This window comes from Cataglyphis hispanica, chromosome 9 (assembly GCF_021464435.1).
Source record: "Cataglyphis hispanica isolate Lineage 1 chromosome 9, ULB_Chis1_1.0, whole genome shotgun sequence".
Classification (NCBI taxonomy): Eukaryota; Metazoa; Arthropoda; class Insecta; order Hymenoptera; family Formicidae; genus Cataglyphis; species Cataglyphis hispanica.
The window spans coordinates 6,119,013-6,145,892 of NC_065962.1; the positions used below are offsets into that span (position 1 = coordinate 6,119,013).

At 38.9% G+C, this 26,880-nt stretch overlaps 1 protein-coding gene across 3 annotated transcripts in view; it reads right to left on the minus strand.

Moving 5' to 3' along the window:
- LOC126851964 (protein jim lovell) overlaps positions 1-26,880 on the minus strand; it is a 139,746-nt gene that overhangs the window by 60,498 nt on the left and 52,368 nt on the right. The gene's annotated exons all lie outside the window — the stretch shown is intronic.

Sequence of the window (26,880 nt, forward strand, 5' to 3'; positions counted from 1 at the left end):
AATGCACCGGCGAATTAAACAACATTCGATTTTATATCTGTGTATAAAACTGCCATCACATGTTCGTCTTTTAAACATGTCTTTTTACATTTAAAAAAAAAGAAAAAATTATTTACATACGCTTAAATCACTTTATATTATCATGCAAAAATAAACGTAAATAAATATAAACATAAATTTAATGATTTATTGTCATATTATATTGTATATTTTTATATTGCTTTTAATATATATATATATTTATAATTATTATTTTATATATTTATATAAAAGAGATTTAAAAAAAATTGCAATTTCTTTATTAAATTATTTTACGCTTTTAATATATCCCAACATGTTCGAATTAAATCTTGCCGTTATAAAAACGCGAAAGCTTCAAACATGATTAACGAAATAACAAATACAGAATACGATAGTTGGAGAAAGAGTCTCGAACGTTTGCTTGGAAAAAGGTTGTAACAAGACATATTGCTTTACTAAGGTTTCCACAGCCCGGCGAACATTTATCTCGTGCATATTTTATAATTACAACTGCGCGATATGAAGGAAGAGAACTTTGGCAGTTCTCCAAGCTGCGGTAAAAAGTGTAAAAAAGCGTCATTCAGTATCTTTATGCGCGAATGTCGCCGTCACGATGTATACTCACGTTTGTGAACTTTAGGAAGGGTCTACTATTATCCAGTCGGTTCTACGGCGAAGAAATTAAGTCTCGAGCGAAGCAAGACAGCGCAATGAAGTCGTGTGTCTTTAATGATATGCACTTCGCCGTGGAAGAGAGAGACTCTTGGTCCTTATAAAATAGCTCCGCTATTGTCTGTTAAAGAAGTGACCGGGTCTCAAGAATATTTACTCTGCACTCGCCTCATAATTATGACTTGATTGCACAGTTGAGTTGCCCAATGGACTTTAACGATTGCGAACCTTGCGCGTGTAATACTGGTGTATCGTGTAACGTAATAAAAAGAGAAATATGATGAGAATTCAGTGAAATATCGATAAAAAAAAATTGTCGAAAAATAAAAAACAAATTATTTAAATAAATCCCTACATCCTCTTTTTTTTCAAAGAATGAGCTGTTTTTTTTTTTTCATTGTATTGTAACGATAGAAAAATACCAAATTCAGTATATTATATATATACTTTTCTCTATTTAAGTTTCTTACACAAAAATAATGAATAGAAAAATATTTAATGGAAAAGAAAAATATTTTATTTATTTTTCTTACAAACAAAAATATTTTCTTTTTTTAACAGCATCTGTTTCATAATCATTACGACAATTATTATACACGAAGGAAGAGACGGAAAAGTTTTGATCGCGCGCAGAATATAATAAAAAAAAAGACAAATATAAAAAGCGTAATATGGGCTATCTTTAGACACCGCCGTTACTGGCTTTCTAACTTGGCGAGTTGTTAGCCCCCCCAGCCAGCATACCACGAGGAAAGAAATTAAGACGCGGCGAAGCCGCGCGGTTAAATGTAACCGTGTGTCTTTAACGATATGCGCTTTTCCACGAGGAGAGTCGCGGATTTCCGCCTGTGTAAGGAGCGCACCGTGTGTCGTCGTCCGGGATTACATATTTCGCCGAAAGAGTATTCCCGTTTCTCTAAGCTCTCCGCCGCTTGCTTTTTAATTACTTTCCTAAATTACGATTCTTCGGAGTCTCGACAAGCTGCAAATATTTTATCGTGCAAGAATCGAAACGTCAAAAAATGTTGAAATTATTAGCACGATGCGTTCAATAAATTATCCAGCTTGTCGCTTGTCATTTTCGAGAAAGTGCAAAGACTTGCAAAAAAGTCAAGCATTGAAATAAAATCGCGTATCTAGTTAATGCCTAGCGTGAAAATATGAATGAAAAATACATAGGAAATATTACGTACTGTGATAATGACTTTAGATAATAAATTGATTCGAAAAAGTAATATAGACAAACCTCTTAATTTATATTTTAAATTCTTAAATTCTGTAATTGGAATTTTTCTCCATTATTTTCACAACAAAATACGCTATTTCTGTTAATAGTCTAGCGGTCGAGATGCGTGGAATCAAAGCATGCCGTTTGCGTCTTACAGTGATTGTGGCTGGGTGGTAATAAAAACTCATGGCAAATATGTTCCAGACTGTGCACGTTGCTTTTTAAGTTCGGGAAAAGCTCTTCGTTACAACGATGAAACAGAATAGAGGTAGCAGGATTTCGGTAAATACGCGACGCAAGAAAGCAACTGCCGAAATAAAATCACACGCTTTCAGTCATCACTGTCATTGCCCTCGAGACTAGATATATTTTCTAATATTTATCGCATTGAAAATTTATTAAAATGTAAATAGTTAATAAGAGTGCGCCCTCATTTTTGAATTTTAATAAATGATAGAATTGAATATATGATTATTATGCATTTATATAAACATTTTCTATTGATTTAATTTTACTGAATTTATAGAAAAAAAAATTGTTTTTAACTAATATAAAAAAATTAAGACTTTAATTTTTGTTGATCTTGCTTAATAATTATAATCAATTGTTTCAAGAAAAGATTTTTCTTAATTAAAATAAAAAAATTAAGATTTTAACTTTTATTAATTTTGCTCAATAGATACAATCAATTGTTTTTTAATTAAATGCTGCAGGATCACTATCATAATTTCTAGTATTCGTATAATCGTAAGTTTTTCAAGTTTAATAATTTTGAAGAAGTGCGACTTAAAAAAAAGAACTTGCAAAAGTTGTGAATTATAGCAAGTATTTAATCTGTCTGCTTGTGCGGTTACGCTAAGACTTCGAAAAATCTTCGAATATGTCATGTCATTTTTTTCCCTTTTCTTTTTTAGCGCATAAAATAAGAAGTATAAAAAAATAATACACAAGCATATAACAAAAATAAACTTGCGCATATTCTACACAATATAAACGTGTGGCATAAATACGTCATACAAAGTTGCAAATCTTTGGTCTTGAGGAACATATCGAATATATTGAGCTTGCTTTACAGTCACTATATCTCAAAAATAAATTTATTACTTCTTACTGCGTGATAGAAATATCGCCGATTGGACATTTTCGCGAAAGCGGAAGCGAGAAAAGATAAAGGAAAGTAACGTGAAAGTGGAGAACGCAACAGGAAGGACATAAAGATAGAAACATGACGCGTGAATCGGGCGGAAACACAGAGGAAATCTAGGAAGAAGGAAAGATGCTGATGGATAGATAGAGAAAGAATGGATAGGGAGATCGCCCGAGTTTTTTTTCGCAAAGACAGTGACTACCAATTGTACCTATCGCCCAAGAAAAGAGTATTTAAACGTCAGAGCGCTGACGTCACGAGAGTGTGAGTGCAAAACAAAGCGCGCGAATGAGAGGAAAGTGAATAAGAAGAAGAAGAAGGAGAGACAAGTGGACGGGGTTGGAAGGTTTGTAGCAGGCGACGAATAGATAGGAAGAAAGATGGAAAAAGAAAAGAGAGGAGTGGCAAAGGAGCACGAACATGGGGAGAAGAAAAGGGATGGAAGGGGTAAGGAGATGCTTTAAGACGCTCAATATAAATACTAGAGGGGGTTGAGAAAAAGGGTTGCTTCCCTTCGGGCCGACGACGCCGGCCGGAGCGTGCACGGTCTTCGGCAAGGAGAGGAGGTTGAGGGAGGTTCAACGATGAGGGAGAAGAAAAGCGGGTGCGCGAGAAAACGAGAAGACGAAAGTCCATCGGTGGGAGGTGGAAGGAAAAGCGCGGCGGAAGAAAGACAGGGAGGAGGTGGACGGAGGAAGGCTATACGCGATGGAAAGGTGGTGGATCGAGGAGGGTCGAGGACGGGTGGGTATAGCGGCATCGAAGGGCTGCCTGGGGGGAGGGGGGAGGAGGACCAGGGGAGAAGAGTGGAGTGGGATAAGACGTGAGGGGGGCAGGGGGGGGGCGAGGGCCTACGGGGCTGGAAAACTCACCCCTTTTCTTGCTTACCCTCGCTCGCTGTTTAATTGCATCTTACTTTCGAATTTTCCGCGTAGAGCTATCGATCGAGACACGCGAAAGGGGGTTCGTTTGCGTCTTATCTCCGACGGCCCTCGTCGTCTACTCTCCGCTCTTTATCCCTCGTCTCTTTCCCCCCCACCGCTTTTTCTTCTCTTCGTTTCTCTCTGTCGACCGGTCTCTCCCCCTCCCCGCCGCCTCGCACGCTCCCCGTCCTCTTTCTCTCGCTTTCCGTGTCCTTCTCTTTCTTTCTTTCTTTCTTTCTTTCTCTCTCCGCTGTCTCTACCCTCTTCGTCCTCGACTACCTCATCCACCTCACCCACATCAACCCCATTCGCCGAGAGAACGAGAGCGTGAGAGAGCACCCCGTGCTCCGGCCCGGCGCCCACCCCTCGGCGGACTATTTAAAACTACACATAGCCAATGCGTAAGACGACGGACTGGCTCGACTCAGGGCCGAGAAGCTCGTCGCGAATTTCTTTTCCAATTTCTATATCATCACACGCATACTCGCGTAATATTTATTTACGATGTAGAATCGTGTAAACATTAGACAAACAATTTTTCGACTTTGCCAAGATAACTATTTTTCAATAATAATTTTCATTTCATATATAAATTGTAAAATCATTGAGAAAATCAATTTAAAAGATGCAAATCTAAGAAATATATATTTTTAAAAAAATATATGTTTTAGTATTTTAAAAAATTGTATGTGCAAAACAATTTATATTATACTACGATATCGTGTAATAATTTTATTTTAAAAACATATATTCTTTTTTTACACTATATTATGTTTTATTTATACAGCTATGCATAACACTTTTTTTATAATGTGTATGTATATGCATTGGCTATGTGAGTATATGTGTGCGTGCGTGTGTGTGTGTTTAGAGTTTACTTTTTAAGCTAAACTCTGCCGATTAGACGCGGACTGTGAGACATCGACTGCGATCTCATAATTTTATTCCATACTTAATTTTATTAAAGAGATAGAGCTTAATTTCGTGCAGTTTAAGACCCGCTATAATATTTATCAGCAATGAAGTAATAAAAGTCGTATTAATCATTGAGAAAATTTCATGGTATCTTTAACCGAGTACAAATTAAGGCATCATTCAACGAGCACGGATAGCTGACGAAAAACCGATTTGACACAGAATGTCGAATGAGAAAGCTGCATTAAAACATATCACGCGAGTGCAAAGTATATTTTCTGCAAAATGTCTTCGATACCTAATTATTAACAAACATAGTCATTGTGCATGCAAGCATCGATTGCAAGTCCGACTTGACATTTTTCGCAAGAAGGATCGCGATCGATTCCTATTTTCTCTCTTTCTCCCTCTCCCCCTCCCCCTCTCTCTCTCTCTCTCTCACTCTCCGTTTTTTACAATCCACAACTTTGTGCGGCGAGAAAAAGAACCGAAAAGAACCAAGAGCACGCTATCGGTGTATCGCGAGAGAGAGAGAGAGAGAGAGAGAGAGATTTCGGATTCAAGAAATCGTCCCGGAACGAAGTCGTCGCGCGACCAGCGACGAAGGCGCCCGATGTTATTTTCGCCCCTTAGATTTTTAATCAATCCGTCACTGGTAGGGTAGAGACGGGGTGGTTTCTTCCTTAGTTCCCTACCTCGCTTCGTATTTAAAACCTCGGGGCTGATGAACGCTCCTCATGCCAAGCAGCCTGCCGCCTCCCTCGAACCCTCCCCCCCCCTCCCCCCAATCCATCCTTCCCATTTCTGCCTTCGGCCGCCGCCCCTCCCTCCCCTCCCCCCTGCCCCTGTCTCCTTTACCACCGCGCTCCTACCGGGTTTCTATCCCCCCCGGAAACTCACGCATACGTACCCGTGAGCCGACACCCACACAGAGACAATAAGACAGAGAGAGAGAGAGAGAGAGAAAGTTCCCCTCGATCCGCTCGAAGAGCAAGGAACAAGAGAAAGCGATTTCGTAAGTATGCAACGCATCACGTGTAGGTTTGTCCTGTGCTATTACCTTTTCCACGTTGCATTATGGTCCGGGTAGAATGGCGTGTTACGGATACACACAACATGATACACGTGAGCGTTACGTCAACGACGGGGTGATACACGTGTCCCGCGTTAGAAATTTTATTTGATTTTCACACGTGAATTTTGATGGCTCGCACGATTTCTGAGCATAACTGATTGAGCCAGCATAGTATCACACGGTATAAAAATCGCGCATATTTATTTTGTTCAGTTATCGCAAATCGATGGTTTATTACGATCAAAGAGTGAGGACACATAATTTCTCATATTTTTTTTCGGATTATTTTTAAATAACAACTTTATTTTAATGAAATATTTTTCTGTTATTTCAATTGTCAAAGTACGTAATACGCGTTGTTATATAAAGTACATATCATTAATCGACTGATCCTGAAATAAAATGACAGATGCATATTCTCAGCGAAGAGACGTTCGTCTTGTTCCTTTTCACGAATCTGAGGATAATTTATCTCTCGAGTAATTTTTTATCCACATGTAACGGGTCGCACCTGCCTCGCACACGCTCGCGCCTAAGACACGCTTACGTAATGTAGCTCTATTATTAAAGCCGCACCCGAAAATCATCCAAAAGTGATCAACGCGTTTCATAACGATAGCTCGTAAAGATCGATAAGAAACGCGGCGTTATCGGAGGTAATCGCGGACAATGCGCGTGGTATAACGCACGATAGGGCGGTATGGATTTTCAACTCATACGACATCGAGCAGCACGCAATGTGTGACTCGGTGTCGTGTCTCGCTTGTAATTTCATCCCCCTTCGATTACGCGTAAACGCGACCACCCCTCCCTGCCCTCCGCGGAAGAGATTCCGTGATCGGCGTTACACACACTCAACCATACACACTACACCATTAACCTCGACTTCGATTTCCTAACAAAGCACTTCGCGCGCGTCGACTAAAACATCCTCACCCTCGGAAAAGTGCAGAGGGATAAAGTCGACTCGTTTCGGCCTATTTGAAGTGCTGAGAATGTTATAGATCCAAAAGCTGCAAAGAAAGAGAGAGAGAAGTCTTAAAGAAAAAAAACAACTTACATACATTTGACAAGCCTAAAATTAAATCGAAATTAAACAAATTTTTATTATGTGTAAAATTGTTTTATTAAAAAATGAATATATATGCTTGTAAAACAATCTTTTGAGAATATCTCGCCAAAGTTTCAATAAAAAATATCAAAAATTGATATTTCCTGGCAGCTATTTTTCCGAACGGTATTTGTAAAAACGGTATCAGAGATATCTCTGTCCCCTCTCATTTGAAAAAAAAAAAAAAGTTTAACTAGATAAATAAAATTAATGCTTGTCATAAGATTTTCGATTTATAACTTAGTTTTTTTAATAAATAAAAAAGACATTTTTAGATTAAAAATCACATTTTTAAAAAAATCAATATTTTCAAAATCGCCTGTAATAAGCATTAGTTTTATTCATCTAGTTTAAGGAAAAATTTTTTTTATTTCATCTAGTTTAAGGAAAAATGTTTTTCATTTCAGATTAGAAGAGACGAAGTTATCTCTGATACCGCAATCGTCGTTTTTAAAAATATCGTTCGGGAAAACAGCTGCTAGAACCTCAATTTTTGATATTTTTTATTAAAATTTTGGGGAGATGTTTTCAAAAGACTACCAGACATATATTTTCATTTTTTAATAAAACACAGTTTTACCCACAAAAATTCATTAATTTTGATCTAGTTTTAGGCCTGTCAAATGTATATATAACCCCTTAACTATTTCAACCAATAATCGGGGTAAAAAGTATCTCATCTAAAATCTTTTTAATAATATATTTTAAATCTAAAAATCTAAAAATATATTTAATAATCTATTTAATAATATTATATTTTCTGATCTTTTCTTTACATCAAAGCAACCCACAAAAATTAGATCGCAATTAAAAATTTACTGTCAAATTAAAGATTCCTTCAAATATATTATTATGCGATTAATATTGAAAATATTTAATTATTTTTTTTCAACGATGGTCATATCTTAGCGAGGGTGAGAAGCGCATCGGTACGTAAAAACGAATTTCCGGTTTACAAGAGCACGCGTATTGCTCGTATTAGCGACTAGCGACGCGAGATTCCAGGATTTCCTTGATACAGACAATAAGGCTGAAGAGAGATGTGAATTGCTGATGCATGACACAGACCGCAGTCCACATCCGGCATCATCGACCGGCCACGGTAAGACGTCTTACCCTTCATTTCCGTTCAGCTATCAGCTGCTCGCCTCCCGATCGTTACGCCAACGAAGCCCTTTGCACTTATCTTTCTTTTCCTTTCCTCTGGTTTTTCATTACTTTAATACTTAATATTGTCATCAAACTACTACATCGTTATTATTCTGCATTCATATTATTTTTAATATCTATTTTTAAATATCTTTTAAATATCTTTTTAAATTTTTAAATCCTTTTAAATTTTAAATATTTATTTTTGATCAAAAAAATTTTCCTTCATTATACATTTTTTAAATTACTCGTATATATTTTCCAATATATTTAATGATGTTATTTCCAGAAATATTGATAAATAATCTCTGAAAAATGTAAAAATTTTACAATTTGTTGCAATTCAAAGATCAATTAACAATAATTGATTTTTCAAAGTAGTATCTTGAAGGATTTATTTCTGAGATACAAATCTTACAAGATACAAATCTCTGTTTAGAGATTACATTAGTTTCGTGAAAGATTTCTAATTCCTCTAATCTGCTTTAAAAGCATTCATAAAATTTATAGAAAATTACACGGTAATAAATAGCTACGATAATTCAGGCAAAGTATCGATTTTGCGTGAAGCGACAGATTTGTTACAAATGATAAGATGGTCGTTGTACGCAGGAGGAAAGGGGAGTAGAAAATAAGTGCAGTTTATGGGGCGTTCGACGTACGACAAGCTCTCGAGTAGCGACGGGGACGCTCGTGTAATTCGTTGCCCGCAAGACGCAAAGAAAAGTGTCACCGTCGAGAAAGTTGCCTTTTCCTAAAAACACTTGAAAACTCGGATACCGGCGCGCGGGGCCGAAGGGTACACTCTAAGTCCTCCTACGAAGTTCGAGAAGCCGTCTGAACAAATAGTAAATAACAAATAAAATCAACGGAACGTGTCGGATCGCAAGAATCAAAAGTGGAAAGCATCTCGCCGTCTCGTTTTTTTTTTTTTTTTTTTTAACTTTCTCGTACATCGGAAAATACGTAACCTACTCTAATAAGGCAAAAATGAGAATAAATATGTAAATATGCATGTCTAGAATGAAAGCACGATATATAAAATTAGAAAAGTCAAAAGAAAAATTTTCAAACTATATATATCGTGCATATTCTTGCGAATCGCGTACAATAAAATGCAATAAAAAAAAAAAAAAAACGAAAAAGGCAACAGAGATTTGTGTCATACTCGAGTGGTTAGCTGTAGCTGATGCTCGGCGCGTTTTACTGCGCTCTACTGGGCTCCGCTGGGCTCCACTTCTCCGGAACAAGGGAGACCTTGGTTAAATCTAAAGGCGAGCAGTGCGCTGCATCCAGCGAGTTGCTGCCGCATATATATGTTAACATTTACAATATCGCTGCGATATCGCTGCAGATCGTAGCAAAGTAATTTCTTAGAAATATTTAAATGAGAAGTGAATTTACACGGCGATTCATGAATTATGTCGAATAAATAAAACATTCCGTCCCGATATTCTATACATAAAGAAAGATATGTCACAGCTGCTTGGTATTTTTGGGACGCGATCTTTTGTGTCCCGGGACAGATAAACATATTCTTAATAAAGTATCTATCTATAGATAGAGACTGATATTCGTTTGAATTAGATCTCTCCTCCTTTACGTCTCGCGATAGACGTCCGAATTAGATGGCGAAAATACGGAAGCGTGAAATACGCATATTAAATAAAGTCGCAAAATAGTCCTGCCTGAAGGAGAGCGGGCTGTGCTGGAATCGGGCGACAAGCGTATTTCCGTATCAGCAAATCGAATAACGCGCGCGCGCCACCGCGGCGCTATGGATAAGATGAAGCGAAAATATCGATTAGGATAAGACTTAACTCAATCATATCTCTATCAACAATAATCTCCCGATGAATATTTAACAAAGTGGCTCGGCATTCCATGTGTTTCTTCCTTATTATCGATACCTTAAAATTCGAAGCTGCTCTCATCCCATTTTCTTTTTCCTCTACTCCTTCTATCATTCCATACTATTATACATACTCGCGTATTTATTAAATATTTTCCGTATCGATTATAACGCATAGACGCCATATGTTACAGGTTTTGTCGGAAAACTTGTCGTGATTGTAATCAGCGACGATGATGCAGAGTACAAGTTTTAATGATATTTTAAAAACGTATACGTGATGTCAAGCAGCTTTTATGAAAATACAAGAATGAAAAAGAATATAATTTATTTTAGGATTCAGAGCCAAAATCTCTCCTTAAATCCACCATTAATATAATATAAATTTATAATATAAATTTCAGATATAAATAAGAGAAAAAAATGACAAATGAAAGAAAATAATAGCAATCATCTGGCTTATGATATATAATAAACAATTATAGTGTGCAGTCATAAGACGCATTTCTAAAAATAATACATCCGTACGTATTTAAACGAAATGAAAAACAGCTATACGCAAATCATGAAGCATAGCAAAATATTATATAATTCCATCGCCACGTAAGGGGCGAGCTTAAACGAGCGAAAAAAAAAAACCGAAAATAAGTTGGCAGGAGGCTTAGCTCAAATCCGTACGAGAGAATCTTTCGCGCCGCCTTTTTCTCACGAGAATCCATCCATCGTTGTCTCATTTGCGCCGTGCATCACGGCCGCGCGTCCAACGCCCTATGTAATATACATATAATAACTATGTACGATGCCGGGGCTCTGCGCGCGTAATCATCTCCGTCGACGACCGCTATTAGTGGACAGGCCCGGCGCTATAGCGCGAGATCGCGCAAAACAATACGGCAGTCCGGGATTTCGACAATGCGGATCCAACGGCGGATTCGCGAATTCGAAAGCGTTGACCTGGGGGCTTCGCCGAGCCAGGCAGGCAGGCAGGCAGCTTTCCGGGTGATCACCCGGTATGGACACACTTACGAGCATCCACACTCGCTTGAGTCCGTATGAGAATACACTACGATACATTGGAGAGTGTGGTGAGTGCGCTAAGGAGTGGAGCAGCGAGAGCGGAGGAGGAAGAGAGTGTCGGAGGGAGAGAAAGAGAGATAAATGGATATATATATATATATATATATATATATATATATAGATAGATAGAGAGAGAGAGAGAGAGAGAGAGAGAGAGAGAGAGAGAGAAATATAGAGAAAGGGGTGTGCGCGATGGGATGGATGTTGCACAGTACGCGGACGGTCTTAGCGGTATCTTGGCTCCCTCGCTGTCCTGGGGGCGAGCGGCTAAATACCTCAGGATTGTTACTATTGCCACCCCTTTGCACCCTCCTCCTTCGCCAGACCAGCAGCCACCCACCCCGGCTCCTTTTGATAGGGTGGAATGGGTTAATGCTATTGATTCACGTGCACAAGGTGCTTGGGCCGAGGCAGCAGCGACGACCGCCACTGTTTGACAGTAACGGATCTCCCTTCCCTTTACTGAGGAGATACCTACACGGATACGGCTATCGGTACTTTCTTTCCGGATCGACGAAAAAAGAACTCTATTCAGTACTGTCTCGATAGAAACATTCGAAAAATTCGAGATACTGATCCTTTGATATTGTTCCAATTGTTAATATTAATACACTATTATAATATGATTCTTTAATTGTGATAATTATAATAATATGAACTTTTATGAAAAGAAAATGATCACTTAATATAGTTGTATGTACAATATTAAGTATGTATAAAATATTAATATATATTATATTAATATATTATATTTATATTAATATTTATACAGCATATCGAATCAAGAGAGGAAAATTTTGGGAGACGATAGTACGGATCATTGTCAAAGAAGTTTATACGAGCACGATTCTTATTCGTTTTGGATGCTGCCACTCATATAAAATATATAAAAAAAAAATGGCAAGCTGCACTCAGAAAAACGACATGCAATCTTAGGACGCGAGTTGCAAAGTGTATTGACATTCACAGTTCAATTTTTGAGCATTTGTTGTAATATATGTATCATTCATTATTATTGTACTTATACGAAATTCAAACAACCTTATTCAAAACTATTGAAAATAATAACCATATAATTATATAAACTTTTATTTATAATGATTCATATCGTCTCCCAAAATATTTCTCGCTCCCGCTGACTCACTTTGCATAATTTATATTTTATATTTTTATATAATATACATATACATATTTTGTGTTATATATATATATATATATATATATATATATATATATATTAAATGTATAATTTAATATATTAAATATATTTAAATTATGATAAAAATAAAAATATATAAATATAAATAAATAAATAAATAAATAAATAGAGAAAATATATAAATAGTTATACAGAATTTTTAAACTTATGCAAAGATGATTTAAAGTGACTATGTCATACAACGATGGCGCAATTTCTGGCACAAGACGGCAATAGATTCATGAAATCGTAATTCTCCCTATTCACATAATCATACACGTTCGTGATCGAAGCCTGTTTGCCAATTCGAAAGTAACATGCAACAGGAGCGGTAAATCGTATAAACGTCATACTAAATGTACGTAGTATCACTATAAGCACTTCCACAAGCCCTGCACTCGCACCCTCTTCTGTTACTCTTCAACTCGTTCTCGACACTATACGATATCTCGCCAGTTATCCTTATACTTCGAAGTATTACTCAGCAGAATGCACGATGATTTTCCGATGAGCTCCGCGAGATCGTTGGTATCATATTAATCTGTTAATGTGGCGATTGATGCGATCAAAATTATTTATACACACGTGGAAAAATAATTAATAATAATTAAAGTAAAATTAAATCATCATCAATGTAAGCGCATATCGCTTTTGCCGAATTGCTACGCAATCGATCGCGTAGTCTCAGTAAAAATATCTACACGCGATCTCGGTGAATGAGGGTGTACGGGACGGAGAGAACGTCTATATAGTCGGCAAACTTTGCGGTTTCGCAAAGCGCGCGATATTGCAGATAATAACGTAAAGACATAATAATGAACAGAGATACTGTAAGAAAATTGTAGGTAGAATTCGAGAGTTAGATACCCTGTCGTTCCGTATGCCGCATTAATAAATCGTTAAGTACACGTTAGGTATATATATATATATATATCTCGCATATTTTTCTCATAACTGTGGCAATCTATTTACAGTTAAGCATTGAACGTGATGACGGAAGAAGATTATATTTTTATATATTAATACTACCTGTATAAATATAAAACATTTAATAATAATACTGTATAAACAACAAATGTATAATATTTATAATAATATAATATTATATTACAATATATAATATTTTACACAAGCATATTTATTTATAATATAAGCAATATTTGTAATATTATATTATAATATGTAATATTTTACGCAAGCACAGTGCATAAAAAAAAAAAAAACTTGAGGTAAATAAATTTTAATGCTGACCTGTCTATCCCCATCTGCGCTTAATAGTTTTCCAAAGACGGCGCAGCGGCAAATTGCATAATCTTGCATTTTTTTTTTTTCTTTCTTTTTTTTTCTCTTTCCCTTTCATGACGAACGCTCAACAGATTCTCGACGAGGTTAACTCATCAACTTATAGCAGCACCCGGTACAAACGGATCTTCTTTTCTGCCGAGCCACGAGGCACGCGCGCGTCACCCAATTACAATAATGAGATACCGGCGCGCTCGCGACTGTCCATGAAAAATGGAAGGGTTCATCTCTCACCGCCTGGATGCCGGACGGTGTTCCTTGCGTTGCAAGGCGTCACACAATACCCGTCCGAAAACGGAGAAGGGGATGGGAGGATGGGAGGATACGAGGCGGTTAGCGATCAGTGTCCGCAAGGAGAAGGTGAGAACGACTGGGCCGAGATGTAAGAAATAGAGAGAGAGAGAGACCCGGGGGGAGGGGGAGGGGTCTACATTATCGTGACGTGTAATACAATATGCAGATAGATATTTGCAACCCGCGCATCGAGTAAGGGAGAGAGAGAGAGAGAGAGAGAGAGAGAGAGAGAGAGAGTGTGAGACAGCAGAGCCAGCGCGGCGCGTCGCTGCCCCGTGCCGCTCTCTCGGAAGTGCGATTGGAGGGAAGGAAGATGCCTCTCTTCTCTCAACTCACCCTCCTCGTCCCATCCTCTGCGGCCGGACACGAAGAGCGCGCGGCAGAAGCGTGTGCGAGAACGGGAGGACGCGATAAAGGCAGAAAAGGGAGAAAGGAAGACGGAGGAGGACGACGTAGACGGAGAGGGGGGTAAGAAACTGTGAAATATCGATTAAGTTTGCCAGTAAGACAAGGAACGTCCGCGAGGCAAAGCCAGGGCAGGCAAGGCAGGCAGGCAGGCAGGCAGGCAGGCAGGCAGGCAGGCAAGCAGGCAGGCAAGCAGGCTGGCTGGCAGGCAGGCAGGCAGGCAGGCAGGCAGGCAGGGGGCCGTGGAGTTGGCGAGGGGGCGAGAGGAGGCGCAGGAAGAAGGATGAGGGTGACGGCGGAGGGTGGTCAGGGAGAGGGGAAGGTGATATGAGCATTGTATCGGGGAATTAACGGTACTCCCCCCTCGCGCGCCCTCCCATGCACCAACCCGACACCCCTCAACCACTACCGGCCTCTACCTCCTCCTCGTCCTTCTCGTTCTGCGCTTTCTCTCTCTCTCTCGCTCTTTCTGTTTCCTTCCTTCTCGTCTTCCTCCTTTCTCCTCCCTTACCGCGACTCCCTCGAATCCCTTGCCATCTTTCCAACTCCATCCCTCTCCGTCTCTCTATTATATGTACGCGCGCATGTATATCTGCACGTCTTTCTGTCTCACCCCCCGCGCCCCTCGGCCGCCCTCAAGCCCACCGTCTTACGACTCTCACCCCGCTACGACCACCTTCGTATTCGCCTGCCCAGCACACGTCCCAGATCGGCTCCCGAGCAACCCTCTATCCGGTACCGATGTGTACAGCCGCGGGGTGAGGAGCCGCTATTGCCCGGATAGAGGGATGCAACGGCTTGAGGATGCGCGCATACACACCTAAGTCTGTACTAACCTCCCTCTCCCCTCACCCACATCCCGGCTCTGCGCGCTCTTTCGTCCACCATGGACACGTCCTTCCATCATCCGAACGAACAAAGTGGTGGTCAAGCTCTCTCCGTGTCCGCTACTGAATTCATTGCCGTAACGTTGTATCGCGATAGTGTATGAACGAAATCTATTCCAGACAATCGACACAAATGATGAAAGAAAAGTTTTTAGAAAGATCATCGTGTCAATGATGTGAGAACAATTTTTAAAAATTGAAATTTTTTATGCAAATGCAAATCCTAAATAAATTATAAATGAGTATTCCATTCCAGGGTTGTAAAAGCTAAAATAAAAATAATATTTTTATATTTTTGATAATAATATCAATATATTTTGTTTGATAATGTATATATGTAAATGTGTGTATCAATATTTTTATACATCTATCGAATATCTAATATCTCTTTACATCTAAATTTAAAGAGAATTGCAACAGAAAATATTTTTAACTTATAATTTAAAATACCCTGATATTTATACACACGCACACATATTATTCGAAAATGTCATAAAATTAGAAATTGGAAATTAATCTATTAAAATGATTATCGAACACTGACAAAAAGCAACTGTCAGTGAGCGAGCAAAGGAAGAATGCTACCTAATTAACAAAATAGGATGAGCTTAGAAGAGACGCAAATAACGGACGGGGTGGCAATAGCCGCAAATTCAATTATCACCAATTTACCTGCTAACTTGTCCTATATAATTATTCCGCGGCCGTTTCCGTCAGCGGGCTGCACGATTTACCGTTCGAAAAGAAAGCGTTGTTCGGTTGCGTCATTCGGGGAATTTAATTAATGCACCATGCTTATTAGGGGCGGATTGCGCGCGCCCGTTTACCCTCAAGGCCGAATATTATACGTAATAATCCGGTTAGACAAAGAAGTTCGCGACTATTTGCTGCACGCGCTATCACAGATATGTCCTATTCTCCGTGAATCACGGTAAGGTTTTATGCTTTGTATGCGGTTTCCGGATATCGCGTGGAGACAGACGCTAGTAACGAGAATAAACAAAAATTCATCCCATCGTTCGTTCTCGTTAATTCGAGCTGCCCATGCGATCGGTTCTATTCTATTGCGCCGATCGAGGCAAGATGAATGAAATAAATCAAATCATTTTACATACTTTGATCCCTCGCCAGATGATTCCAACAAAGATTCTATCAGATATATTGCTTCAATTCTTGTTTATTTGTTATTATATTATTATTTTTATATATTATTATTATTTTGTTTATTTTATATATTATTTTATACATTATATTGTTTATTTCTATATATTATTTTTATTATTTTGTTTATTTATTATTATATTATTATATTAATTATATAATAATATTAATATTACTTTTATCTCATAGCTACAGTAAGGGAGACAAACGGACCAAAAAAAAACAAAATTGATAAATGGCGATTAATATAACTCATGTTGATAGTAAATCTGACCGCACGCCGAGATAATACTTCACAAAATCTCGACTCTGTCAAAATCATCTCTCTATCTATCTCTGTTTTCTAACTCTCTCTCTCTCTCTCTCTCTCTCTCTCTCTCTCTCTCTCTTTTTCGACATCCCTGAATGACATACATCATACGACATAGTCTAAACGCGGACGTGCGAAATCTGTTCTGACAGCGGGGTTCAGAAATCGGCGATAAAATTGATGTAAACAGCCACTTGGCACGCTCTTCGCGCCGATGGTTGCTCCCAGGAGGGTCTGCCGGCGTCTCCCTTTTTCATGCCTCCTCCTCTTACCCTCTCGCGCCTTTCTCTCACTTTCCTCCTTTTCCCTCCCGTCCCTTAGCTACGTGTTTATCCTTTTGAGAGAAAAGAGCACGGATACGAGCATGTAAGGACCGATGATGCGACGAAAAGTAACGGCAGTTACTCGACTGTTGCAAGGGAAGAACGACGGCGGTGGCGGCAAGTGAGCGGAGGATAGACGGGCAAGTGGTTTGAAAGAGGAAAGAAAGAGAGAGAGAGAGGAGTAGGTAAGTTAAGAGAGAACCGAGAGAAGCGCATGGAACAGCCATAAACAGCTTGTTGCTTCCGCGAAACTGCCGAGACTCCTACGGTGCGGCTCGAATACTCGACGTGGGCTCACCTTGCCTTTATACCACCTATCTTATCCAACGGAATGACTCGGGTGGGCGCAAGTATGCGTAGAATGTGAAAGATTGCCCCGTGAGAACAATGCCGGAAATGGAACGGGACCTGTATCTGCGCACGAGGTTTAAACGTCGTTTCGCTACCTGGGACCGTTTTATCCCAAACTCCGACTCGGCCCCTTATTGTCATTCTTTCTCGTCGTCGATACTTGTTTGACGATCAACACAAGTGCGAGAGACTGATACGATTAGATTTCTATGATGACGTATGAGGTCTTATGTCACGTCGCTCAAACTAGTTAAGCACAATTAATCGAGATAACTTGAATGAAAAGCTCGGAAAAATAACACGTGAATTAAATGTAATTTATTATCGATTATTTTATAATAGATTATATATTTTTAAGGAAATTAAATTTTACATAATTATTCGCGTAAACAAATATTCTCAAATATAACATTTTCTGTGATGCAATTTATTATTAGTCTATTACTTTGCCAGTGGCAATTTTAAATAATGACTTTTAAACAAAGAATGATAATAATTTTATTACGTTCTATTATTTTACAAGAAATTAAAATTGAAAGAAACTCGTATAAAAAATAAAGTTAAATATATTATATTAATTTTTAAAATTGGAAATATAAAGCTGATGTGTCGAGTTAACTGAAAATCGAATCTATCGATAACGGATCTTCATCAATTGACAAGGTGGTGTCACCGGAAACTAGTAATTATTACATAAGTCTTGCCTTTACGCAATGACATATGATGCAAACAAGATCACTGAAGGCGTGCTAGTTTTACTTTGCAGAACTTGCGACGTCGGTCGATGGAACGTATACGTAATTATGAAGCGTGTGCCGCGGTGTACCAGGTACATGAGAAACTAATAGTCGCCGAGTCGTAACAACTGTCATTAACAGTCATTAACGACGCATCGCTACCTAGCAAGATTAACGGCGGAGAAAGGGGAAAGGAGGCGGGAACACGATACACGATTGGCGAGGGAAATCAATATTGAGAAGATCGTGATCAGCTGATTAACTAGGCCTTGCTTTCGTCTTTCTCCTTCTCACTCTTTCATTGCAAAATAGATAAATAACATGTAGCATTATTAATAAGAAAGATTGCAAGTTGCTTATTTCTCTATAATGCGAGAATGAGAAATCAAAATAAGATATGATAAAGAGATAATGGAAAAAAATTTGTTTAACATTTGTGTAGACTTATTGTTATTGTTATTATTATTTTAATTATTATTTATTAATATATATTATTTATTACATAAAATATTATTTATTGTTATATATATTTACTTTAATTATTATCATAAATAATAATTATGATAATTTTTTTTTCCATTTTAGTGCTGTAATTTTTCATACAAAGTTTAATTAACGCGAACAAATTACTTTTATGATACTTTTTTTTTGTAGTTCTTATTTAAAATAAAAATTTTTATAAAAATGCTTTCCATCTTTTTTGTAGAGGTAATTATATATTATAAATTATTAATTTTTCTATTAAAAATTCACATAAAAAATTAAAAATAAAATTTTCATATCGTCTTTTGGAATAAATTATAGAATCAATAATATATAATTTTTTGTTTAAATTATTATATTTTAATAAGAATAAAGTAAGATTAAAATATAAAAAGAATATTTACAAATACAAAAGTTAGCTAGTGCGTGCAATCATTTAGCAAATTCTCTAATTTGACAGAAACAAGGAACATAAAACAGCACAATACGCTACCGGAAGAAGATCGCTCAGGCACCGGGACCTTAAACCCTTGAATCTTGGCACGAATCTTCGTAACCGAGATTGCCTTTAAAGACGCGATGCTTGCAACATCGGGTAAAGGGAGAACGTGTAAACAGCCGTCGTCGTGTTTCGTCGACGGGGCAAACCTAACAAAGTTTCGCGACGAAGGTGAACGCGAAAGATCCTTGAAGAAATTCCCGAAGAATTTTCTCGCCTCGATCGATCAATCGCTATCCATTCGCGGGAAAGACGACTCTCTCTCTTTCACGAAAGCAGATCAAACTCAACACGCGGCATTCACATAGCGCGAAATAATAATCGATTATACGTCGGCCGATTATGCGGCCAGTGATTATTGCAAATTCTCTCCGACGTCGGAGATTCTCCAGGTTTTCAGTCTTCGAGAACACAGAGGGAATTGGCCCGCGCAATGGGGGATAGAGGGAGGAGGAGGAGGAGGTGGAGGAGGAGGAGGGGAGGGGGGTTTAGATTCGCGCAACATCGGATTACGGAAAGGCATGTAATCGGCCGCAGGCCTAGCCGCCTAGTCGGAACGGACGAACTTCTCCGCGAGAAGGAACCGCGAGGAGGAAGCGAGCAGCCGGTCAGGAAACGAAGGTGGGAGGGGGGAGGGGGAGGATAGGCGAGAGATAGGAAGCAGAGAAGAGGGGGGGGGGGACGGGTGGACGGTCGAGAGAGGTTTGGTAACGCGGGTCGAGTACGAGAGCTCCGCAGGCAGGAGAGAAGAAGAGGGAGGAGAGTGGAGGTGAGCGCGCGCCAAGGGTTCTGAGATACTACCCCTTGGCCAAGCCGCACCCCGAGGTCCAGAATAATCTACAATCCATATCAGTCTTAGGTAGTCCACCCTGCCGTCCGCCCCCTCCCCTCCCCTCCTCCCTACGCCTCTCTTCCGCATCCCGTCCCACCCGTCCTGGAACTACCTTTAGCAATGAGAGCTCGTCGTCCCTCGTCCCGCCGCGTGCGGCTCCGTTCGCGCGGTCCTTTTCCCTCACGCCGCCCTCCGTACGCCATCATCTCCCTCCGTCCCTTCGAGTATTCCCGTTCTCTTCTTCCCGCCACCCTCCTTCACCCTCCCCCCCCCTGCCCCTCCCCCGTTGCTCTCTCCGTCTTAGCCGCAACCCTTGCCAGGACCAGCCGGCTAGTCAATACCCCACACGTTCCATCCTTATACGTGCTGGTGCCGGCTCCTTCTATGTATGGACCCTAAACCATCTCCCTATCCAGTCCACCGCCGGGCTGGCTCCTTAACGATGGAACTATACGCGTCTCCCCGTCTTACCCCCTTCCGCGTCTCCTCCCGGACACCCTTCGCCGCGAGTTGCCGTTGTGCGATAAATTCGCTTGGCAACTGGCGGTCTGCTGACGCGAGTCATCGGCTCTAATGTCGATGTACATCGAGGTACGCCGAGTCGCGCGAGGTGACGGAAATCAACGTCCGAAAATGTCGATCGACAATAGGAAAGCGCGAAATTCCGCAACGTTGCGAGACGCGACAATAACGTCCAATAGACGCAGCATCTGACGTTTCCATGAATCGCTGCGAAGCTGAGCGCAAAAACTGTTATGTGCGCGAATATTATTATTATTATTATCGCGTAATTATCAATTGTTTCCTTGCTTCGAAATTAAGTTTCCAATTGCTTGCAATATATATGCAAATGAGGTTGTAAAAATATGAAAGCGGAGATTGTTGCATAGTTATTTGTCATACGCAATCGATTATATATATAGCTATGTGTACAGAATGTTTCTAAATAGTTATGAAAAATTTTAGGAGACTTTTTGTCGAAAATTAAGGGAGATCTTTCATGTAAACATATACTCCTATATTCCTTCCTCCATTCCTTTAAAGGGAAAGAGAATTAAGTAAAAATTAGGATTTTATTTATTATAATTTTGTGTAATTTTATTGTTGTTTTGTTCCATTTTTTTACAACATTTACATATTTTATTTTGCTTCCTTTTTTTATCCTAAAATTCAATTTTTGTCGTAACTCGAAATCTATGCCTTTTAGTATCATGCTGTTTATGATCACGTATTTTTTTTTTTTCTTGAAAACTATTGATTTTACGAAAAAAATAAAAGAAATAAAAAAGTTTCTAAAGGAATCAGGCTTCCTAATGCATATTTTTAAATGATCACATTCAGATCCGTTAAAAAATTCTAATAAAAAAATTAAATAAGAGTTGTTAGTTTCATTCCTTTATAACGATACAAAAAAGATTTAAAAAATATTAACAAGAATCCTTTATACCAGCAGAAAGTGTCCACCAAAATTCTAGCTTGTATAAAATTTGAAAAAAAAAAAAATCAATTTTCACCTCCCCTAAAGGAATGTAATTCCTCTGAGAAAAATATAGAAGTATATGTTTATATAAAAGACTCCCCTTAATTTACGACAAGGAATCATCTTCTAAAATTTGTCGCACTTATTTAGAAGCACCCTGTATAATGCTCGAAAAAAAAACAATATGCACGCATCAGGGCTAGAATTTGCGAGAAATAAAAATAATCGTGTATCAGAGCCATCGAAAGCTTAAACGTGCACGATGTCTGCGAATCCATATGGAATCGCCATCCACCGGAGCCAACCGAGAGCCGATCTTGAGTGGCCATGGCGCGGAACAGCGCTCGATGGAGCGGAACTACCAGTCACCTGCTCGCTTCCGGCACGCCGCTGCGGTCGTCCTCCCGCCACGCAGCATCTCACCTGACCCCTCTGACTATTCTCTGAATATCTCCGCCGTTCTTGCGTCCGTCTTTCCTCCTCATCTTCTTCTTCCTCCTCTCTTTCTTTCTCTCTCCCTCCCTCTCTCTCTCTCTCTCTCTCTCTCTCTCTCTTTCCCTCCCTCTAACTCTCATTTCTTAGTTTCCGTCCCGCTTCGGTTTGCTTGAATGCACGTCCGCGCGCGTACGTTGCCGATCCTCTGCTGCATTTGCCCGCTGCGCTTTTACGCGTGTGCGTATATACAATACAGCGTGTTCCAAAACACAATCAACTTTGACGAAATTTTTTCACGCATTACCGATTTTTCCTCGATAAAAAGAAAAATATAAATATTTTTATCTTATTATATTTAATTTTTATTAAATAAATATAAAACAAATTCTTTGCAAACTGATAGAGTTAAGAGAGATTTAAATAACAATATTCAGTTTTATTAATGTATAAATTTAAATAAATTTTCCTCTCTTACTCTCTTAGAATTCAATTGCTGAAACTTATTTCAAGTTGAAGGCGAAAGAAATGTGCGACGAAAACATTTAAGGCGACGGAGTTAAAATTAAGATGAAGATTAAGGTTTTAGGACACGGCTTGTGTCTGTATGCAATACACGTATACGTGCATGTTGCGCCGCTCGCCTGGGAACGCCGAGCATGACTAAGCGCTATACGGTTGCTTCGAATCTGGACTGGACGACCGGATCGAGCGATCGTCGGCGGCCGATGGTCGACCAGTTAATCGGGGCACATTCACACACAAAGAACCGCGAAAGGAACTGTGACTGCTCGACAGACTCGAGATGGCACGGAAGACGAAGTCGCGTCGTTTCTTACGCGCGTCTCTCTTTCTCTGGGAGAGACTACGGGAAGTAGTTGGGAATATTTAGCGTCCTTCCTACAATCGCCGTATCAACGACGTATCTATCCTTATGGAATAATCAGAAGATACGTAAATCTTTATTAGTTAATTTAGTTAAAAAGTACTCGCACAAGAGAGCCGACGACGTTCCTAAGTTACATTTCGGATGTTTGTCTCCTGCTGCTCGCGGCATCGTCGGAATTATCGCGGCTGAGTAAGAATCCACCGGTGTTTGGGCCGGTCTTCAATTAGCGGATTTAAATCGAGGATTTAGAAGACGGCGGGAAGGGGTTAAGCTAAGAAATGATCTCGTTTAAAGTTTCGGTCTCGCCGGTACTAATCTGGAGGCTGAGGCTTAACGACCAACCTCCGACCTCCTTCCAACCACCCACATAAATGCGCGCACACAAACACACACACGCGCACACACACACACACACGCACACACACACACACACACACACACACACACACACACACACACACACACACACACACACACACACACACACACACACACACATATATATATATACACACGTACATACGTACGCTCGTGGTGCGGAAAATCAGGAGCGGAGCTCGGTGTGCACTTATGATCGGCTGGGTCCTTCACGATCCGAACTCTCTCGGAACCGTGGCCCCACGTCCCCACGTCATCGTCGAGACGACGATAAGTCGATTCTCGTGCAAAGCGATCGCGCGTGCGCTCTTTCGTCGAAGGCTGGATAATGACGTCGAACTTTCGATCCTACTGTTATTACCGTTTCCGCGAAATGCCTCTCGCGCTCTTACGATTATTACCGAGGAAAACGTTTCTCGGATCGCTCGCGAGGAAACTTTCGTATGAATGCTCGGGCAATCGCATATGAGTCTAGGCGCGGGATTGATAAAAGCAGAAACAGATACGTAAGGGGATATATCTCAGCAAAATTTGATGAATGACGTTTTTGTCATTTAAGGGGTTGCATACATTTGACAGACCTAAAACTAGATCGAAATTAACGAAATTTTATTGTGGATAAAATTATATTTTATTAGAAAATGAAAATACAATGTCTTGTAGAGAGTAGTTTTTTGAAAATATTTCTCCAAAATTTTTAATAAAAAATGTCAAAAATTGAGATCCTAGCAGCTATTTTTCCGAACGGTGTTTTTAAAAACTGCGTTTGCGGTATCAGATATAATTCCGTCCCCTCTCATCTAAAATAAAAAACCAAAATTTTCTCTTAAACTAGATGAATAAAACTAGTGCTTTTCGATAGCCGATTTTAAAAATATTAATTTTTCAAAAAATGCAGCTCATAGCAAAAAATGCGATTTTCAACCTAAAAATAGGTCTTTTTATTTATAAAAAAAACTAAGCCATAAATCGAAAACATTCTGTGGCAAGCATTAGCTTTATTCATTCAGTTTAACAGAAAATTTTTGCTTTTTGTTTCAAATGAGAGAAGGCAGAAATATCTCTGATATCATTTTTACAAATACAGTTCGGGAAAATAGATGCCAGGAAATATCAATTTTTGATATTTTTTTTTAAACTTTGGCGAGATATTATCAAAAGATTTCTTTACAAGACATATATTTTCATTATTTAATAAAACATAATTTGACCCATAATAAAAATTTGTTTAATTTCCATCTAATTTTATGCCTCAAAAATAACCCTTTAACGATTCAGAACAATATTCTTGAAATATGCAACGTATGATATTCGCAAAATTCTTACTTATTCGTCGCCCGATTCGTATTTCTGATTCATGTGCGGCTCCTCCTCATTTTACGAAGAAATAACGAGGCGCGAGAACATCGCTATCGTTAGCTTCGACGCTCATTCTTTCTCAGCAGCCGTTCTCGAAGCGCGGCTGCAACGTTACCGTCGAAGCATTACGATTTTATAGGCAGGTGTCTTCCGTGCGTTCATTTAGAAAGCTGCGAGATTTCTAAAAATAGTGCGATCGTGCGGAAATTTCGCCGATATCAGCTGTTAGGGGATATGCGATGCTCGACTCTAATCGCGTAAAAGCAATTAACGGCTTTACGAATGTCGTGCGAACCCACCGCTGTCTCTTCGCGTTTTGTCGACGGAAATTCGATACATAAGTAAAATACGTCACCCCGTTGTGCAACGAGCTTTTCCCGAAATAACCGCGCCAAATTTTTCTCCTCCCAAAACATGGCATTTATACAATGCGCGGAATCCGTCCTTGGTCGAATGAGATAAACGCAGCGCGCATAATTATTTCACGCATCCGGTATATACGCGATTGCAGATGCACGGCGATGCAATGCGATCGCGGATTAATATTTTATCGCAGTCACAACGATTGCCAGACATACGTCAATCTTGAAGGTACATACAGTTGATGGATACAATTTTAAATGACGAATCCTTTAGAAAATTTGTAATTAATTTTTCCTTAATGAAAATTTCCCGACAAAGTTAATCAGCTTCCCATGCAACAAAATTATATAAGGATATACATAAAATATATTATATATATATATATATTAATATTAAATTTAAAAATATCTTTAAATAATATAATATATAAAATAAATAATGCAATATATTAAATAATATAATATATAAATAATATATAATATATTATAAGTAATTATAATATATTTAAATCAATTTAATAATATTATATCAATATTAAAATTAAAAATTCTAATAAATGTGTGATGATTATTTGTATATACTATTATTTATACATATATGTACTACTTATTAATATCGTTATGGAAATTTAATCGAAAAAAAAAGATTACAATTATTAAAATCGCTCAGATCTTCATTACAAATAATATTGATCAAGGCTCCATATACATATGTATAAACAGTGCTCCAAGAAGATGGAGAAGAATGAGTACGTGGCGAGGCTAGCGAGACTAGCGAGGTTTTCCTACATGGAAGTATGTAGCGTGTGTGCGTAACGACTGAGAAAATACCGACGAGTCTGAATATTGGAACCTTGCTCCGCATTTCAGCACTGAAGACTGCCTGCTGAAGAAGCTAAGGGGGCCCATTACACGGTCGTAAAAGCGATGGGCTAGGCCTCGTGCACTGTTATACGTATCCCGTGCAACGGGTGGATAAAAAAAAAAGAGAATAAAAACGCCGCATTGTTCCAGTCATGACACTCGCATACCTGTGCAGCATGGGAAAGCATCTATTCCGCGTCGGATGTATATCGAGAAAAAGAAAGATGAGAAAAAGGGGTGGCCTTGGTACGCAGTCCTCTGCAGACTGCGACGGCGCGAGATGATCATTTCTACGATAAACGGCAATGTTACAAATCGCGCGAGACAGAGAATTATGCGCGATGGGAGCGATAGTAGCTCTGCATCTCTACTCGCAACAAAAATCGCGAATAATTATGCTAGCAATTGTAAATGAAGACCGAAATGATAAGAATTTTCCTGCCGCGATAAGAGAATTATCAATACGGTGATTATCATGAAAAAAATCAAGAATAAATTATAATAATAAAGTACATACGCTCAATGCGAGAATGCAATGATTTTTCGCGAACCCAATGCATGCAGTTTTGACCACAAATTGCATATGAAGGTTTATGCATCACGTTCTATCAATCGCAAAAAAATACCTACGTGTACGTTTAAAGAGCGTAGCGAATTTATTGCGCACAATGTGGCGCTTTATGGCCGCGGTAAGAAACGCGTGACCTTTGCCGATCGACAAGAAATACTATATATCTTTTCCGAGAGATCGTATAAGAAGGAAATGTACATATGACGAGGCAATATTATATATATATATATATATATATATATATATATATATATATAAGATTCATATAAGCGACGAATAAGATGATCGAAAAACAGATGTTTTCGAAATTTTCGCGCGCCTCCATCGTCTTTAATGATAAAATCAATTTTAGATTACACGGTTTACTCGATGTGCGGCGAATTCAGCATCAAAGTACTTAATTTGATGATGAGAAAAATAGAATAAATTTTTAGGAATAGAAAACGACGTGAAAATTAAAAGAAAAATATAAACGCGGTAAAACAAAATTTAAATAAAATTGTATAAAAAATGTATGTGCAAGAATGTTGCTAAGAAAATCCGGACATTACACGGCTCGTGTATGCTTCCCAGAAATCTATTAAATAGGAAAA